The sequence below is a fragment of the Saimiri boliviensis genome, chromosome X, assembly GCF_048565385.1.
Source record: "Saimiri boliviensis isolate mSaiBol1 chromosome X, mSaiBol1.pri, whole genome shotgun sequence".
Classification (NCBI taxonomy): domain Eukaryota; kingdom Metazoa; phylum Chordata; class Mammalia; order Primates; family Cebidae; genus Saimiri; species Saimiri boliviensis.
Genome location: NC_133470.1, coordinates 46,645,609 through 46,651,402, shown reverse-complemented (window position 1 = coordinate 46,651,402; position 5,794 = coordinate 46,645,609).

The window sequence follows — 5,794 nt, the reverse complement described above, 5'->3', positions numbered from 1 at the left end:
AATGCTCATCATCACTGGTCATCAGAGAAATGCAAATCAAAACCACATTGAGATACCATCTCACACCAGTTAGAATGGCGATCATTAAAAAATCGGGAAACAACAGATGCTGGAGAGGATGTGGAGAAATAGGAACACTTTTACACTGTTGGTGGGAATGTAAATTAATTCAACCATTGTGGAAGACAGTGTGGCGATTCCTCAAGGACCTAAAAATAGAAATCCCATTTGACCCAGCAATCCCATTACTGGGTATATATCCAAAGGATTATAAATCATTCTACTACAAGGACACGTGCACACGAATGTTCATTGCAGCACTGTTTACAATAGCAAAGACCTGGAACCAACCCAAATGCCCAACAATGATAGACTGGATAGGGAAAATGTGGTACATATACACCATGGAATATTATGCAGCCATCAAAAACGATGAGTTCACGTCCTTTATAGGGACATGGATGAACCTGGAAACCATCATTCTCAGCAAACTGACACAAGAGCAGAAAATCAAACACCGTATATTCTCGCTCATAGGCGGGTGTTGAACAATGAGAACACATGGACACAGGGAGGGGAGCACTACACACTGGGGTCTGTTGGGGGGAAATGGGGGAGGGGCGGGGGGTGGGGAGGTGGGAAGAGATAGCATGGGGAGAAATGACAGATACAGGTGAGGGGACGGAAGGCAGCAAAGCACACTGCCATGTGTGTACCTATGCAACAATCTTGCATGTTCATCACATGTACCCCAAAACCTAAAATGCAATAAAAAAAAAAGAAGAAAAAAAAAAAAAAAGAATGAATTTATGTCACATACATTATTAGAAAATGTCAATAAAATTTGAGCCAAAGGAAAAAAAAATTATTTATTTAAATGATTTTTCTTTACAAAACCCAAACTCATTCATTAGTCATGTTCATCTGCTTGGCAGTTTAGGGAACAATTTGGAAATTTTGTTTATTCTGATATTATCATTTTCTTAAAGTGCCAGTATTTTAAAATAGCATTCTTATAGTTTTACATGCTTTTGTGATGGAGCACTATTTTGTTATATAATTTTAACTTGAATTCTTTCCATTTACATTTGTTTATGTAATTTCAGGAAGAATAATGAACATCTGAGCCGTAGATGATACTTATAAACTAATAATTACAGAGATTTTAAAAAAACAGTTCAGCTACATATCTGTAAGTTTATGCAAGAGTTCTGGAAATACATGCAATAAATTGGTCATAGAGACTGCCTCTGGGCAGTAGAATTTTTTTTCTTTTCTTTTCTTTTTTTAAAGATGGGGTTTCTCCATGACGGCCAGGCTGGTCTTGAACTCCTGACCTCAGGTGATCCACCCACCTCGGCCTCCCAAAGTGCTAGGATTACAGGCGTCAGCCACTGCGCCCAGCAGAATTTTATATTTTTAATGTTATTGGGATGTTTAACTAGGCATATACATTGCTTTTATTATTTTGAAACTAATTTTTTTTTAATTTATCCTAGAGAGGGACCCAAAGTCAGAGGCACCCTGCTAAGCTGTGCCCAGATTCTTGACCTGTAGAAACACTGTTTTAAGCCACTAGGTCTTGGGGTAATTCGTTAGGCAGCAGTAGATAACTAACACAGATCATATCTCATCGTTGTATGCAGTTACTCCATAGAGTCCGAGACAGTGAGCACTTTAGGGAACGATTTTACAACAGATCTCAATTGTAAAACAACTCTGTGTCCAGCTATGGGAGGCATAATAGTATCGTGGCTAAGAGCAGGGACTTTGAAGTCAGACCCCTGGGACTCGAATTCTGGTTCCATCCCTTACCAGCTAGATTACCTTATGCCAGCTATGTGCCCTCTGGGCTTCAGTTCTACATCTGCAAAATAGAGGTAATAATAAGAGTCACCTTTAAAGTGGCTGCAGGGAATAAACCACATAATACTTGTAAATTATTTAAAATCTTACCTGATTAATAAGCATTTAATACATGCTGCCTATTATCGTTCTTATGAGGATAAGAGAGGGTATAATTTTTGGTTTTGGACCACTGGGAGATATGAAAGTAGTAAGAAGTAGGGAATTCATACGTGGGGAGGCTTCCTAATAACTCACTCACTCCTGGTTTATGTGGGGATGTAAAAGATGAGAATACAGCAGTGTATATACTCTAGAAAGAGAAAAAAATCCTTGTCTTATTGGAGAATGTAAGACCCTTGGTGAATAGAGAAAGGCAAGGAGATGGGACATAAGATGCAAGGGTTCTACGTTCCTGTGGGATAGGAAAATTTGTGAGCTGACGTTAAATGTACAGGTCTAGAGAACGTTTATAGGAAGCACAGTGCTTGTTCTCAGCACTACCCAGCTGTTGACAGACACAATATATGTGTGTGTATCAAGTGGAAGGGTGAGATGAAGAAATTAAAAAAAAACCATTTCTTCTAACTTGTTACACTGAACTCTTCTCAAAGTCAGAGCCTCCTCCTCTCCGCTTTTCTTCTTCTTCTTCTTTTGTGATAGGGTCTTGCTCTGTCACTCAGGCTGCAGTGCAGTAGTGTGATCATAGCTCACTTCGGCCTTGAACTTCTGGGCTCAAGCAGTCTCCCCACCTTGGCTTCCTGAGTATCTGTGACTACAGGCACGCAATACCACACCCAGATAACTTTAAAAAATTATTCTGTAGAGATGGGGTCACACTCCCCCTAAGTCTAATATATGGCCCAGGCTGGGAGAAGCATCTCCTAAGTAAAATAATTCCTCATTTATTATAATTCTGTCTTGACAAGTCCTACTGCTACTAAGAAATAGATAAGACAGGCCTAGGGCACAAAGAACACATAGTAACAGCACTGATGGTTTTGTCTCTCCTCCTGGTCACATATCATTTCCAGCTATACCCAGCCTTATATAAAGTATATATCCTTCTAGTAAGATACAATAAAATATGCTATACCCAAAAAAGTCAATTATGCCAATACTTATTTTGGCCTACTGGCATAGAAACGAGACAGCAATTGACTTGTTCAATGCAAGTGGTTTGTTGCCCTTCATGGTTCTGTCTACTTTCCCCATGGTCTCAGCCCCTAAGTTTTTGACTACACAATATCCATTTCTAAAAACAAAAAGCAGAGAGTCATATGTTACTGAAGCTGTCAGTAGCCAGAGGGACAGAGGCCAAGACAAAGCTCTCACCTGCAATATTTGGTTACATACTCTATGATCCAAATGTAGGAACCTCAACAAGTTTTTCCATAAAGGATTCTCTATAACAGGTCATCCTAGACATCTAGAGATGCTTGGGAGTCCCAGGCCATCCAATGGTTTTGCCTCAGATTCAAAGACAATAGTATCTTCAGTTGAGTTGATCAATATCTGAACATAAAAGGGATAAATGAGAAAGCAGGCTCAATCTAATGCTTATCTGCCATCTCACCTACCCCCAAGCCTTAGCACTGTGATGTTCTATCAGACTTACCAGCTGAGGATCCAGAAGCAACAGCAAAACATGGCCTGACTCCAGTAAGGTACAGTGTGTAGGTACAGCTGGAAAATAGTCTTGGCAGATATCAGCTGACCTTTTGTCATCTCAATGAAAAGTACTTACTGAGTCTCTTTATACCCAGTAGGCCATCCCCACACCCACTCTGGAGATTGCTTCTTCCACCTAACAGATATTATTCAAGTATTTAATACATTGCTGGTCTATTTGCCCTTGCCTCTTTGACCCCAACACCCTCCCATCTGGCTTTCTGATATTTTTCCACTGACCCTTCCAGGACCAGGTAAAAGCAATAGGCTCAAGGTTAGTTTTCTGTTTGCTGAGGATAAAAGCATCAAATCCACAAAGATGAGAAAGTGATTAAAAAATATTTTATCGGGAAAAGCTCACTGCAGGGAGACCATCTACTCCCTTCATATTAACACTAGCAATAAACTCTACTTTCAAATGAAATTGTACATGCGATAGATAGTATTCAATCTCTATTGTGGAAGGTGGGACTGTATATATGCCTATATGCATATGAGTGGATAAACACTGTAGTTTCTAAAGCTGTTTAAAACTTCATAGGAAAAAAAATAGCCTATTATCTGTGGAAATCCAGTTATATCTGTTAAACAAATGAATGAATACAGAAGACATGGAGATATGAATCTTTGGGGCAAGTTGCAGTAGGGCTAATAGAAGAATGTTTCAGGAACGATGAAGCAAGAAAAAGCAAAAATCTGTTCCTCAACAAAAACAATGAGTGAGCTGGCAAAAATGATCAAAATCAACATTTTATGAATCCTAGAACTAATTAAAGGCTTGCAACAGTACAATAAGCATTTGTTCAAGAAAAATGGCTGAATCTCTATAACAACAGTCAGCTTTATGGCATTTTAACTTTTCCTATTCCAATCCCCCTCTTCTTAGCTCTGCAGTAGCCTTGAGAATCAACACACTGAAAACTCCAGTAATTGTGAAAACTGTACTGTAGCCTAGCAGCCACTAGAGGGGACAGACCAGCTTGGAGGTCTCAAACCAAGTCACATTCTCAGAAAATCGTCAGTATTTGACCCATCACTATTTAATAATTCCTTGGAAACCCTCATTCACATGATTCATCTTTATTTGACATGGCTCAGAACTTGCCCATGCAAAGAGCCCTTTTCGTTTTAATAGACTTATTTTTAGAGCAGCTTTAGGTTTAGAGAAAAATTGAGCAAAAGTACAGAGAGTCAAAGGAGGGGTGAATTAAGATGGCAAAAGAGAACCCTTCAGTGATCATGCTCCTAACAGAACATCAATTCACCTAACTACCTATGCTCATAAATACCTTCACAATTGCTAAGGAAACCAGGTGAGTTACCACAACACCTAGAGGTAGCACACAAATAAGAAAATACACACTGAAGAGGGTAGAAAGGTCACTTTACATTATCTGAGTCACCCCTCTCCTAACCACAAGCATCAGAGTGTGAAAAGAGATATCCTTTGCTTGGGTAAAAGAAAAGTGAGCATGAGACTTGACTTTGGATGACATCACTGGATCTGCCATAGGAAAGCCTGGTAACAGGCAGACCCCACAGCCCCAGACCCCAGGCCAATACTCATGGACTAAGTTTCTAGGCTTGCCCCAGCACCAGGACACTACAGCCCCAGACTCCAGGCCTGTATGGTAGACTGAATCTCTGGTTTTTGCTACCGCCAGGCCAAATTCAGTGGCCCCAGGCTCTGGACCATCCTCAGTGCCAAGCCAGAATTAGGCTTTGGGCCCACACCAGTGCCAGGCAAGCCCTCCTCAGACTCAGTCTCCAGGCACATCCAGGACCAAGCCATCCCCATGACTCTAGGCCTTAAACTTCACCCAGCACCCAGCTGACCTAATGTCCCTAGCACAGGGCAGCACCCACAGCCCTAGTCATCAGGCCAGCACCAATAGACCCATCCTCCAGGCCAGCCCCTGACTATATAGGCCCCAAGCCTTTTCCATATTCTAGACCAGCCCAGAGCCATGTCAGCCTACATAGCCCCAGGATATAGGCCTGCTCTAATGCCAGGTGGGCATACCAGGCCTTAATCTCCAGGCTGGCACCCATGGACACAGGCTCCAGGACTGTCCAATATAAAGCCAGTCTCTGTGGGTCCACCCTCTAGGCTGGCCTGAGGCCCCAAGAACCTAAGATAGGTCTTGCAAACCTAGCCTCCAGGACAGCACCAAACACCCAGCCATCAGACTGATTCACATGGACGCAGGTTCTAGGTGTTCTCCACAAACCCAGGCTCCAGACCAGGCCCCATAGCTATAAGCACTAGGCCAGCACC